General features: G+C 37.3%; 1 long non-coding RNA gene across 1 annotated transcript in view; it reads right to left on the minus strand.

Moving 5' to 3' along the window:
• The window catches only part of LOC145993733 (uncharacterized), a 16,272-nt gene extending 2,141 nt beyond the window's left edge, over positions 1-14,131 (minus strand). The window contains exons 1-3 of the long non-coding RNA XR_014442288.1: positions 14,023-14,131; positions 13,144-13,275; positions 11,071-11,203 (exon numbers count right to left, since the gene is read on the minus strand). This is a non-coding gene — a long non-coding RNA (uncharacterized LOC145993733). The remainder of the gene's footprint in view (positions 1-11,070; positions 11,204-13,143; positions 13,276-14,022) is intronic.
• Positions 14,132-15,167: the final 1,036 nt, after the last annotated feature.

Raw genomic sequence — 15,167 nt, forward strand, 5'->3', positions numbered from 1 at the left:
AAGAGAAGGGTTTTAAAAAGATTAACGGGAAACACAGAGTTGAATGTCTGGGAAGCCTCGTTCATTGCAGAAGAACACTGGAATAAATTAAATAATGAAAATGGTAACATAGATCCAGTGTGGACATTGGACATTTCTTTTTCACAAATGGAGTAAGCCACCATCTTTAAAATTTAATGTAACAGAAAACATCAAGAGACTTTGTGAAAACAATGATGAATTTGAATTACCTGATGATATTTGGGATTCATAATTTAAAAAAAAAAAAAGACTGCTTTTTTCACAGTTAAGTTGCTATATTACAACAATGTAACATTGACAACATCCATTATATAACAGATTCTTTTTGTTTAAAAATTACTAACCATTGTTATAACTGTATCTTTAGTCAAAATGAAAATAAATGTCTGATGAAAGGAGCGTGTGTTCTCCTGAAACGTCACAAAGAAAAAACTGTTTTCTTATGCTTGTAATAACCGTAAACTACAGGAAAATAATTCTATCATGCAAGCAATGCGTACATACAAGAAAAACTATTAATCAATCAATCAATCAATCATGAAATTAAAAGAGCCTTGAAATTACTTCCTTATGAGACGAACACGATTAGCAATAACGCTAGCACAGATAGGAAAAAATTTCAAAGAAATTGTAATTACATTATAGTCTGCGTGTTCGAAACGAAGCAGCAAACACATCATGTATACATTTGTTCGTTCGTGGATTTCCCCTACCTTACGTGTCCCTTGCAACTGTTGGCATTGCATGATACACGAAACACTCCGTGGTGATGTGGTTAGCTCAGCTTGCTACGGCGCCAGGTGTCCCGGGTTTCAATCCTGGTCTAGACATTGGTGTAATTTGTTATTTCATCATATCATCTTCATCTTCGCGATTAGCCAAAGGTGGCAGAAAAGCGAATTAAAATAAACCAAATCAATCAATTAGTCATGCAAATATTTTAGAATGAGTAATCTTGAATTTCTGTCTGCCCATTATTTTTCTTGGTCAGTTTATAAATATTGTCAATGCTTCTTACAACATCTCAAGTATCATTAAAGTTTTGGATTTTGCTCAGGCAAGACTCCCAAGTTGTTGTTTTCAAGTCGTCTCCCTTAGCGAGGAACGCTAGTGGCAACCCTGCCACGTGCCCCTGGTAGTTATGTCAGAGCAAGCGTTTGCTGTGTTGGGTTGCATACGTACAGGATAGATTTTAAGCGCTTATAGCGCAGAAACTAAGCGCTTTCGAGGTAAACTTTATAGGGAAAAGTTACTTGTTTTTATGATATCTACCGGCACCCAAGCGTTGTTGAAAGAGTTTTGCGACACCCTGTATATATATATATTAGTAAACCTTCTTTGATACTGGCAGTTAGAGTCCAGACCCCCTCAATGTTCTGAACGAAAAAAATTGCTTTGTAGCAGTGTTACCTTCCTACAACTGTTCTAAGATTTCATTGGCATCAAACTGCTACTCTTTCATAGTGTATAATTGGGCACATATACTAGTTAATTTAGTATCTAATTTGATTCATGTACCCTTCATATTGTTCCATGAGCAATATAACCACTTGTCAAACAGATGGTGCACACCTATCAGACAGAAATTTCGCAGATTTTCAATTCATGGTAAGTCAAGTATTAAAACCTTATGTTACTATATTTTCTGAGCCTTTATTTAACCAAAATTTAAAAAAGGAAAAGAAAAGACTTTATTATTCTAAGTATGGAATGTAGTTTAACCTTACTTTGCAACGTCAGAAATTAGGTGACATACGTTACCTCATATTGACCAAAACGAGTTCAATCTAAAAGTTGAGATTTTTACTGTGAGGTAGGTTCATGACGGGCTTCCTATGTGCCAAAATTCAATGAACGGCCATGGTTGAGCCCATGCTGTAAAAAAGGGGTGCAATTCTAAGCACTGATATTTTATTTACAGACACCCTGCAGGTAGGTCTACACATGAAAAAAAATCAAGCCTTAGACTAAACCCCTTCATTAAAACAATCAGGCTTAAAAATGCAATTTTTTAACTATTGTTACCCCATTTTCCACCATAATGTTCGTACTTACAATGCAATTTCAAGCAAAACATACCTGAATATCATAGGAAGTATACTTCATTATCTACAAAATGAATTTTGTTTCAGGTCTCTAGCTTTAATGGTTTTTGAGATATAAGGTTTCTGTATACTGCTACATGAGCAAAAAAAAGCCATGTGCCATGTTGGAAAAATGGCTGCCCCAGGAGAACTAGAAGACAATTTTTTTTTTTGAACATTGGTTTTGATATCTAGAAACTTGTACAAACGTATGTACTAAAAATGATTTTTTTCTAAAATGGTCATGCAACTATTCTTTAAAAAATTGGTTGATTTGACATGGAATGACCCAATATTTAATTTCAAGGGTGCATATTCAAAATTAAAAAAAATTGGAAGGGGTACAAGTTTTGAGCAGGGCATCAAATCTATAAAATGAATTTACCACGGATGAGAACCATGGCTAAGTTTAGCAGCTATAACATCAAAATTTACATGATACACTTCAAAGCCAGAATACAGATGCAAAGGGGCTTGATACTAGATTTTAGATATAGTTCAAGAAGAAACACTATCACTGATGGGATAATTTTATAACTATGTTATAGTGTAATGTTTTATTTTTCATTTTGTGCATGTACGTATGCCAAATTCAAACATTACAAATTATATTACCGTATTTACGCGTGAGTGTATAATGCACACCCTGGTTTTTGATGGGGAAAAGAGGCAAAAAATTTTATCTCGTGTATAATGCGCAGTATAATCCAGGTTCAAGAAATGGCTTTCCTAGTTTTGAGTCATTCCGTATGAAATCAACACAGCCCACAACTTCACCAACTCCGATTTTCATGAAATTTGGGGAGTTGGAACTTAGTAACTATGAAAATTTTGAGTCTTGTGCATCTTGTAATTGTTAAATTATTCAAGGTCAAAGTTCGCATAAATTCCCATTTTTGAGCCCACTTAGCTATACTAAATGTGCTGTAACTCCGCCCCTATTTCGCCTAGGAAGCTCAAATAAAGCTTATTGTACAGGGAATTGAACATGCTTTCCAGTGATATATAACGAGCCTACCTTTGGATAAAAATATAATTTTGTCACATGTTCTTGACCTTTGACCTTGAATATCTCAAAACATGTCATCACCAAAAATTGTGAAAAAAATGTATTTGGTCCCTTATTCCATACTCTAAAACATATCAAAAATCATTCTGGGACTGCAATGGGATCAGAAGATACAAAATAATATGTGTAACTATGTGACTGATAAAAGCCTCATTACATGAACTATGACGAGTCAAATGTCCCTTAACACCCCCTACAAAATCAAAAGGAGCTATCCTGGTCATGAAAGAAATAGATTCGTAGCTGTGTGTGTCAAGCGCAGGTCTGGCATATTGTTGACCCCCACATTGAATTCAAAGCAAAAAAAAATTCAAAGGAAAGGGGGTGATGTGATACATCAAATCAGGCTAGAATTTCACAAGAAATGAAGCAGTGAAGGTTTTCCAACGCATCTTTAACCAGCAAAAAGTTGTACTCATATCTTTCACTTACAATATATGCACATTATAATGTTGGCAATGTAGCAGGTGCAACATCATCGCAAGCAGCAATTATGCCTTCTCTCAGATGGTCAATATCACGGACTTTTAGTGCATGCATCATTCTCTTCAAATGTTTCTGAAGATAAAAGTCCTCCTAAGATGTTAGATCTGGGGAATGTGCACGCCTTTTAATAGATCGCCGTCTCGCCATCAATCTACCTAGAAATTTACCATGAAGAAATTGCCACAATGTCCACATAGTGTGGTCACACTCTGTCCTGTTTCAAAACTGGAAAAGTGCCATATCCCGTAAGCAAGGATGAAAAACCTGTTAACTTAACAAATCCAAGAAGCCCTCACCATTTAAGGTTCCGTTGTTGAATATGGACCGACCATTCCCGTTCTCCATACACTATACCACTTCATTAGCTTACCAGCAACAGCCATTCGGCTGGAATATGTCTACTGTAGATTATCAAATCACAGGTATTGCATATTCTTTTTATTACTTCACCGTGAACATAAAAATTTGTCGTCACTGATCAATTTTTCATTCCAAAGGAAGTGTCACGTTGTAATTGTTTAAGACACCTTTCCCAATATTCTTCACTATTCAGCTCATCGGAGAATGTCGCTGATTAAAATCATATGCAATGGTGGGTAAATGTATCTCCCTAGATGTCAGTGAGATCTCGATGAGTTCCTAACAGGTTAGGAGCATTCTAATGCTTTGTTTTTAACACCTCGAAAAGGAGAAAATGGTTACAAGCATGCAGTGGTAACTTTTTTCTGGCTAAAGATGCATTGAAAGAACCTTCGCCACTTCATTTCTCGTGAAATTCTATTTGATATATCACATCACCCCTTTTCCTTTGAATTCAATATAGCAGTCAACAGTATGCCGGACCTGCGCTTGACACACACAGCTACGAATCTCGCTGTGTCTAACCTATTTCTTTCATGACGAGGATAACTCCTTTTGATTTTGTAGGGGTGTTAAGGGACATTTGACTCGTCATAGTTCATGTAATGAGGCTTTTATCAGTCACATAGTTACACATATTATTTTGTATCTTCTGATCCCATTGCAGTCCCAGAATGATTTTTGATATGTTTTAGAGTATGGAATAAGGGACCAAATATATTTTTTCACAATTTTTGGTGATGACGTTTTGAGATATTCAAGGTCAAAGGTCAAGAACATGTGACAAAATTATATTTTTATCCAAAGGTAGGCTCGTTATATATCACTGGAAAGCTTGTTCAATTCCCTGTACAATAAGCTTTATTTGAGCTTCCTAGGCAAAATAGGGGCGGATTTACAGCACATTTAGCATAGCTAAGCGGGCTCAAAAATGGCAATTTATGCGAACTTTGACCTTGAATAATTTAACAATTACAAGATGCACGAGACTCAAAATTTTCATAGTTACTAAGTTCCATGCATAGTTTCAACTCCCCAAATTTCATGAAAATCGTAGATGGTCAGGTTGGAAATTGCACATATCTGTGTTGATTTGGCATGGAATGACTCTTATAGGTTATAAAGCTGTTGCTATTCCAATCAAGAGCTAGTGACATCATACCTATTCAATGACTCATCTGTTGCTAGGTGGACTGAGAGGAGAATATCCTCTTGTGTAAACAGTAAGTCACCAACCCAAGCCACCTCCCCCCTCTCCCTCCACTGTGTTTAGCATCCCAAAGCTTGCACTCTTTAAGCACCTTATTTATTCTGTAATAGTAGAAAGGAAGATCAAAATTATGTTATGGATTTGCAGTGCTCAGGAAGTTATTATCTGTTATTTCTCACCCCACAAATACAGCTGATGCACATCCCATGTGATGGGAGGTGCATGCTCGAATTCTGCCAGAACGACACTCCTTTTCTTGTGTTGCAGAACATTACATTGCAAAGTGAAAAATCGTGGAAAATGGCCTTTAAACCTTTATGCATGGTTTTGCTCATTTCCTCCTTACTTTATATAAAAAAAAAAACCTTCAAAATGTATACTTTTTCCATTCCTCACGTAACATTTATAAGAGGCCCATTCAGGACCCTCAAACTAGCCGTTAAAAAGATTTCTTTCATTAAGGCATTTACACACTCCATATATGTCATTATTTGGCCAGTAATACATTTTAATTATTATTTTCTTTCTCCTTATCTTTTCTTTCATCCAAAGTACCACAAAAATCAGAACTTTCCTTCATTTTGTGATGACCTTTTTCCAACTGCATTGCACATTAGTATTGCCATCTTGATTGGAATACTGTTGCCATATTCAGAAACTACAGAATTCAAGCTTTATAACAATATATAACATGATAGGGTTCCGTAAACATGAAAAAAATATTCCGAGCATAATACGCACCACAGCTTTTGGGTGCAAAAATTTTGGAAAAAGTGCACATTATACATGAGTAAATATGGTAGCTATACTACTAGATTCTATTTGGAAATATAAACAAAACTACTCTACATTATGTGTGTTTGTATGGCACTACGAGTATGGATATGATCTAATTATGACATTCTTAGATCTAGAAAAGGCATATGATAGCATAGACAGAACAAAGATTTGGAAGGCTCTAATCGAGGGAGGAGTCTAGGAAGAGATAGTGTGTAGACTGCAGAGGACATACTTGGCCAACCAGAGCTGTGTGAACACACCAGTGGGAAGAATAGAGTGGTTCAGTATAAGTAATGGACTAAATCAGGGAAGTGCTCTTTCCCCACTGCTGTTCATAATTACAAGGTTCCAAGTGAACCTGAAATGTATTTTTCCCGAGATTTCCAGAATCTTCCATTTTTTTTCCAGGGTAGTCAGTCAATACACAGTGCAGTATTGTTTGTTTTTTATACAGTAGCCTCCATTTCCCCTCATAGCCATAACATCACAACATTTTTATTACACTGAGGAACAATGAAATTTGCCGCGACCGGAAAACAACCTATTTCTATGTTTTTTGACTTGCTGAACACGAAAATGATGTTCTTTTTTCTCCACCACGTCTAGTTTTTGAAATAAGACGAAATTGAAATAAATGTGACAAAGCTTTTTTTTCGCCATATGATATACAAATATTCTTCAAGATAACACGTGTGGCTGTTTTTCCTGCGTAATATGAAGAAAGCATCGTAACGACAGCAAAAGGGCAAACATTGTTGTTTATTTTGTTGCCTGATAAGAAAAGAGTAGAGAAAAGTCTTTGTTAAAGAGGCAAGGTGACTTATTGTACTGTGTCTTTATCAGTTGCATTCTGTTCGCTGGAAGTGTAGGTTGTGTGTTAGGTTGTGTGCTTCATCGCGATTGCTGTGTTGTGTGGTATTTAAAAATAGTGCAGCGATGCCTCGTAACTGTGTAAATTCATCCAATCTGTTTTGCTATGTGTGTGGTGAGTTCACGACAAAATCCCAACGAAACTCAATTACACCAATAGTGAAGAAAGCTTACGAGCTATATTTTGGATGCAAAATTGGAGACCAAGATAAAAGGTGGGCTCCTCATGTCTGTTGCAGTAGATGCTAGTGATATTTACGAGGGTGGTTACTTTTGTTTAAATAATGTAACGGGATTCTCAAGAAAATCCAAAACTATCCTACAGTATCCAAATTTACCTTTTGCGATAAGACCAGTGCAACATGATGAGACATTACATGTTCCAAAGCCACCATTGGAATGGTCTTTGGAAGAGGAAACAGAAACTTCCTCAGATGAACCGATATCTTCTCTCGGACATGATCCTGACTTTCTAGAGTCACGGAAGACACCGCATCTTATCACCCAGCCAGAATTAAATGATTTAGTACGTGATTTGAACCTTACAAAGAAAGAAGCGGAACTGCTGGATTCAAGACTGCAAGGGTGGAACCAGCTGGAACCAGGGACAAGTGTTACATTCAGAAAACGTCAACTAAAATTGTCTTCCCTTTTTTTCTATGAATGGGTCCCTGGTATACTGCAACAATGTCACTGGATTAATGCAGGAGTTGGGAGAAAACTATAAATCAGACGAATGGAGGTTGTTCATCGATGCGTCAAAAACTAGCTTGAAGGTGGTCCTTCTGCATAATGGAAATGAGAAACCTTCAGTGCCAGTTGCTCATGCGAGTGAAATGAAGGAAACATATGAAAACATTGCTTTGATTCTCACAAGTGTTAGCTACGACAAACACCAGTGGAAAATCTGTGCTGATCTGAAGGTAGTGGGAATTCTTTTGGGGATGCAATCAGTATTCACGAAATTATATTGTTTCCTCTGTCTATGGGACACCAGAGCAAAGGACATGTATTACGAAACTAAACACTGGCCTCCCAGAGAGTGTTACACACCTGGAGAAAAAAGTGTCTCTCACAAACCTCTTGTCGACGCCAACAATGTGTTACTCCCCCCACTGCACATCAAGTTGGGGTTAATGAAGAACTTTGTGAAGGCCATGAACAAAGAAGGAAAAGGGTTTGAGTACTTACGAAGCAAATTTCCTGGTGTAAGCAATGCTAAAATAAAAGAAGGGATATTTGTTGGCCCTCAAATCCGGGAGGTAATGAACGATCCCAATTTTGAAGAACTGTTAAGTGAATGTGAGAAAGCAGCATGGGGTGCGTTCAAGGGTGTGCGTCGACATTTCCTTGGCAACCATAGGGCTCACAATTACTCTGAACTTGTAGAACGTATGATGGCAACATACAAAAAAATGGGATGCAATATGTCTCTCAAGATACACTTTCTGTGTTCCCATTTAGACTTCTTCCCCTCTAATCTGGATGCAGTGAGTGACGAGCAGGGCGAGCTGCTCTTTCACCAACAAATTGCAGAAATGAAAAAACGTTATAAAGGCAGATGGTCTCAAAGTTTACTAGCGGATTACTGCTGGAACACAGTATTAGATGTTCAACACGCCTGCTACAAGCGGAAATCGTACAGAAATACGTTTTGAAGGTGCGTTACTTTTACTGTTTACTTTAATGTTTACTATTTTACTGCAACTGCAAATTTTAGTGCATGTCATAACTACATCATTTACAATCATATTTGGTATTCTATGAACCCAATGTATTACTAAAATTCACACTATCACATTAAGGTTTGGAGTAATATGCTATATTTTACCCTTCTTTTAATGTGCGGTGAAAATTTTTCAAAATGGTTTCCGCCAGAAATGGTACGTGATACAGCACTTTTGTTATGATTTTTGAAATCAGCGCACCCGATTTATTAAAGATCACCTATTTTCATCCAGTGGCAAATCAAAAAGTTTTAATTTGTTCCTCAGTGTTATTAGAGATTAGCTGGACTAGCTGATTTAATTGATTCATTTTTTGGGGGGGGTGTCAGCCTTTGTGGACATTTTGCACCCTTCAAAGTATACGGGGGAAATCCTCTTATCCAAAAACCTTTACCTTAAAATTAAATAAATTAAAAAGGGGTGTAAAGAGACCTTTGAGAAACGCTAAAACTGCAAGTTGTAAAGGGATTTCCACAGGACAAACACAAAATTTAAAAAGGGCAAAAACTTCCTCAGAAACAGTGTAAAAGGCCCACTCTTCTCAAAAAAATGGAGAGGCTTGACTTGTATGCCGACCCAGCCAGTCAGGAAATGGCGAAGGATGATGACGATTACACACATTAATTGAGGATGTGAATGAATGTTCTCCAAGAATCATTTGCAATTTTGCATTCGCTCAGTTATCGGAATCAGTAAATTTTATATCACTAGTTTATCAGTATTGGGAAATACTTCATATCAGTTCACTTTCTGAAAACAAACTAAATGAAGAAACCCTGTGCACGTATAATTAAGGACTACAGTTACAGATATTTGTCTTGAGTTGACCCCTTTTCCCAACTGTATTGCAGTGCACAGAATAACATTCCAAACATACCACATATAGAACAAATATTTTCACACTTTTGAGAAACAGAAATTTACAAATGGACACAATATCAATTAATCTGTAATGGAAAATAAACATACGTTACAAGCCTGTATATTCAAAACAGTTTGTGTGAAGAAAATCAACAGGTAGGAGCATATTCTAACCCTTCAGATGTACTTCAATGTGACTCATTGATTAATGATGATTTTTCCCTGAGATTTCCAGGTGTAGAATTAATGAAGAGGTGGGGAAGAAGATAAGAGAGGAAGACCCTGTTGTTTACTGATGACTTAGTAATATGGGGAAACAGGGAAGAAAAAGTACAGAGACAGCTTGATAGTTGGAATGAAATTCATTGCAGAAAAGAGAGAGGTGCTAATAACAAGAAGAAACAGAGCCAGAAATGAACCAAGAATAAAGATGGACATGGAAGAGATGAGGGTAGAGGAGAACTAAGATTATTTTTATGGAGGTACTAAATTTTTGGATGTTACATTTGGTATTCAGGGCTGTCATAAATCACAAGATGGAATAAAGCTGACATTTTATATAATTAAATGTTCTTTCTTTTACTGAAGAACAGATACATTAGGATGCTTGGAAGCACATCTGCAACTGAACTGGTTAATATCCTGAGATAATCACTTATTTTGGATTTCACATCGAGTTCACTTGGACAAGCATACCATACCACCCCACCACATCAGGCAAATTCGCCAAGGCCCTCAAACCCTTCAACACCCGACTGGCACACAAACCCATATCCCAAATCCGAAGAGCACTACCAAACTTCAAGAGATACTACCTACCCAAACTTGCATCTCCTGGTGTCTACAAGGCCACATGCCAATGCCACAACACCTACATTGGCAGAACCATCTGCACTATCCAAGAACGGATTAATGAACACTTTTAAGATGCCAAAAAAAAAAACACACAAAAATCAGGCCTTTCTCAACACCTCCACTTCACAAACCACACCATCTCCTCCTTATCCATACTTCACCCAACCGGCTCTGTCATAGAAAACACTGTCAAAGAAACCCATGCCACCATCCAACAGAAACCAGCACTGAACCTGGACAATGGACGGGCACACCCAACTTGGTACCCCGTCCTCAAAAAGATCCCCAACCAGAAAAAAGAAAAGATGACCCTCCTCCAGCCACGTGGGAAACAGGAACTGCACCACACCAAGCAGCACAACCCAGCCCCCCAACCACCACCCAGAAGCACCATCTGGCAACAGGAAGCCAACGACGCAAACCAGGTTACACACACCAGCACGACAGAACAGGATAAATTGCAACTAGCGCCACCTGGGAACAAAAAAAGCAGTGATGCAGTACCATCTCCACTCCAGATGCCGTACCCTTAGTGAATGAAGACAGAGGATCTTCGAAATTAATAGGATTTAACTATTAAATTGTGCAACGTAGAAATACGAAATTTCTAAATTTCACGTAAATGTAATTTTAAACCATGTTTACGGCATCCATCATGAAGCATAACAAGGTACATGATGTGACTTCTGTCTTGGTTTATGTCACATGGTCAAAATATTGGTTACAACATGGATCAACCACACTTACCAACTCGGTATCTTGGAAGAATTCTGAAGCTTCTGCTGGAGAAGATGATCCACTCCAACTTCCACAGCTCTTCTGAAGAATCGAAACTTAGGGTGACATCTGAAGCTTGAATCACATGTCGATGTGGCAAAATCTGAAACCAGGAAATAGTAACATCACAATTTGTACTGAAACTACGTATAATTCGATAGAATGCAAACAATGGTGTATGCAGGGGGAGCTGATGGGGCTACAGCCCCTCCTGAAATTGAAACAAAATGTTCAAATGAAAGCAGTATATAACTCTAGAAAAACCAAAGTGCTAAATGCAGGCCCCATCTTAAAACAATCCCCGATCAACATTTTTGTCTTTGAACAACTTTTAATAGGTGTTATCGGATCGGAAAGTGTTGGTTGGATTTTATTTACGAACACCGGACAATACTTTCCCGGTATTTTAGTCTTTTGCATGATCTCGATGTAGCACAGCACTCACAGAGTACAATTAACCTGAGAATTATTCAAAATTCCAATTATCCGTTAATTTTGCATCCTTATTGTGTGGAAAAACTGTATTTTGTTATTAAATAAGGGTTGTTTTACGTATTCTGGTGTAATTCTTGCACATTTTAAATTGCAACATAAATTAATGCATATACTAATTTGAAGTAGTTACTTGAAAGGCTTTGTATTTTTGGCCATATGTAATATTTTATTTGTCTTCTGCTAATTACACAGAAAGCTGTTTGATTTATTTGTTAGTTTCAATACTGTTGTTTGTGTTGATTTAAATTTGTAATTTTGGCTGTATATTTGTTACATGCAATATCGGAAGCGGAAGTCATTTTAGGTTTATAAACATTTGTAGAATTGTCCAATCTTTTATTGATTTTCGTTGCCAGGACAACAGTGCGTGAAGAGGCGAAAAAGTAAGTTGAGTTGTGAAAGACTATGTTAATTTTGTGAAAAAACACTGTTATAAAGGAAAAGCCGCAGCTTAATTGAAATTTGATTGTATTTGTGAATATCGTTGTTATTTTGCAGTGATTGTTTAAAGGTAAAATGTGTTATTAAACTTGTAAAATGGCAAGAAGCTATTTCATATTCTAATTGTATGTCCCGTAGCACAACATTAAGGAGTCTCATAACTCCACCGCACAGGGAGATTGGGTAGCTACCGTGACGTAGTGATCCAGTGGCGAACACCAAAAAGGAACGTCACATACTTACACACTAATATTAGTCAAAATTTGAACAATTTTAAAATATTACAATATTGATGTGGATATTGGCTCAAATAAATTAATATCGACTCAGCCCTAATAATTATGAAATATCTTATTGTGTAGGGATATTCCACCCCCACCAGAATGCAGCTATTCCAGCCTCCTCCAAAATAAAATCGTGCATATGCCAGTGGTTGCAAACATAATAAATGTAATCAAGCTTAAGCACACGAGGGGCACATTTATTATAAGTCTTTCAAAGTGTTGAATTAACGAGCCTATGAAGTATTCTTCAGTATGTATGGCAGATACAAGCAGCTTTTAATGTCGGAAAGGCTATGTCATTGTTCCCATGTGAACTCGAAATGAATTTTCCAAGGTACACAATACATTGCTATATTACAATGGCCAATGGGGTTTGTTTTATCGGTAATACTACTGATCTGACATATTCATAAACAGTCTGTAATTTAGATGGAAACGGCAGTACATCACTTCTTTGTTTGATGCAATACTTAAACTGCATTTACATCATCATGCAAGGAATTTCTGTCATGTTTTTCTACAGTAAGTGTCTAAATTTACTTCTTTTGTAGTTTACGGTTCTTACAAAGACGAAAATACAATTTTTGTGACGTTTTATGAGAAAATAAATAAATAATAAATGTCTGATGCAAGGGAGCATATGTTATCCCAAAACAACACTTGAAAGATTGTGTTTTGTGATTGTAAGAACCAGAAACTAGAGGAGAAATTATCCTATAATGCAAGCAATATGTACACGAGGTCAATTGAACAACCATAACAAGCTACATAATGTGTCTGTTTTATTTCACATTGTCAAAATACTGGAAACAACCACACTTACCAAATAAGTTTCTTGAAAGAACTGAAGCTTCCACTGGGTGATATGATCCAACTTCCACAGCTAATCTGAAGAACCGCAACTGATGTCTGAAGCTTGAGTCACATGTCAGACTGGCAGTTTAGGTGGCAAAATCTGAAACCAGGAAATTATATCTATATATTATACTGTAACACAATACAAGCGGTACTAGTTTACTATCCTTCGGACAGATTTCTTCATTTCTACAGAAGAAACTACTTACCCTAATAAGTTCCTGTAGTATTGTCTAACATCGGGAAGGTGTTTTGAGTGAAATTCAGGTAAGTTTTCCGTATCCTGGAAATGGATTTCTTCAAATTTAAAAATTTGGGGGCAGGTGACTCCGGCCAATTTCTATAACATGCCTTTAACAGGGAGTCTATAGAGAAAGCAGGGGAGCTGGAGCGGGGCGTAGCGGAGTGGAGGCGGGGCCGCGTTAGCGGTTGGGGCGACAGGTCAATTACCCCAGGTGGGAAATTTGGACTCATTTCAAACGAAAATAATTTTTAGTTTAAATTGCCCACCGATTCCGGGATGGATAGACCCAAAAACCATTCACGGAATGTTCCGCGAAGCAGATAGGTAAGTACGAATGTCAAAAATTGACGAAACTAAGAAGTTATAGGTGTCCGAAGGATAGTAAACTGTTACCCATTTCCGTAACATGTGAAGTTACTAGCTAAATAAAAGTCTGAGGAAATAAACGATCACAGACATTCCGTTTCTCTTGAAATCCAATTGTAGACACCTTGCTTTTGAGACAAGTGTCTTTTCTGAATATTGACGAAATCATTTATAATATTTTCTATCAAAATTATTACCAAATAGAGTTACGATGGGTTATTTCAAGACACTACTTACAAAATTCAAGCTCACCAGCCATGTTGGATTTCCCACCGGCACATCAGCTGACGACCCCTTCACTTCCTCTTCCTGGATATTTTGCACTTTCGTGAACCACTACTTTTATCAACGTGTCATTGTGAGTCACGCCAATAAACAGTTCTCAATTCTGCATAATTTGGCATACAAAACATAAAATTAACAAAATGAAATAATTAAAAAAGCTTTGGATGAGGATATTTTAATTTTGTTCATTGGTGACTCTGTAGTAAGAAGAAAGAACATCATTTTTATACAACGAGTTCGAACACTTGGTCTGCGAGCTTAAACACCCGCTAATGTATCCACGAGGGGGGGGGGGCTGAAGGTCTTCCCGAATACCTACAAGTACCTAATTACCTAATTGAAATAGTAATAATGCACAGTGGTAATTAATTTCACCTCCTTATCAGTAGGGGTGTGCGGGACAGAATTTTTTTGGCCGGGACGGGATCGTGATGGGATTTTTTTTTAAGTCCCGACATTCGGGACGGGAAAAAAAATCGCCATTTCCCGACTAAGTCCGTAAATTTTCGAGACGGGAAATGTTCGAAATTTTCCGAGGCTCTGGAAATCTCTATTTCTACACATCATTTTCACCTTAAATGATTGTTTTTGCATTTCTGGAATAAAAACTAACAATTTCCGATAAGTTCCAGACACTTACAATGCAGAAAACGTCGAGAATTAGCGACTTTTTAAAATGGCCATTCGGTATTTCCCGACTGCTCGGGAAATCATTTCCCGAAGTCGGGATCGGGACGGGAATTTTTTTTCCGATCCCGGTTCCGACTTTTCGGGATCCCGCACACCCCTACTTAGCAGCGTTAAACATATTGTATAATAAATTGTAATATACTGAGATATTAATCTTCACTTCTTCTGTCCCCTCACTTGTTCGCTTTTAGATGGTAGCTGCTCATAAATGATGAGCCCCTTCCCTGACATAAAATTCTGGGGAGGGGCGATAGGAGCGATCACATTTCCCAAATGTCTTGGCTAGGTTATTGCATGCATTATATTTATTCTAATTATATATTTTTTGTATCTCAGTAGCTATGTAAACTATCATTTATTTAATTGGAACAGTGTGGATGTTTTGTAAACAGACTGTCACTTTTAAT

This window comes from Lepisma saccharinum, chromosome 10, assembly GCF_977018435.1.
Source record: "Lepisma saccharinum chromosome 10, izLepSacc3.1, whole genome shotgun sequence".
NCBI lineage: Eukaryota > Metazoa > Arthropoda > Insecta > Zygentoma > Lepismatidae > Lepisma > Lepisma saccharinum.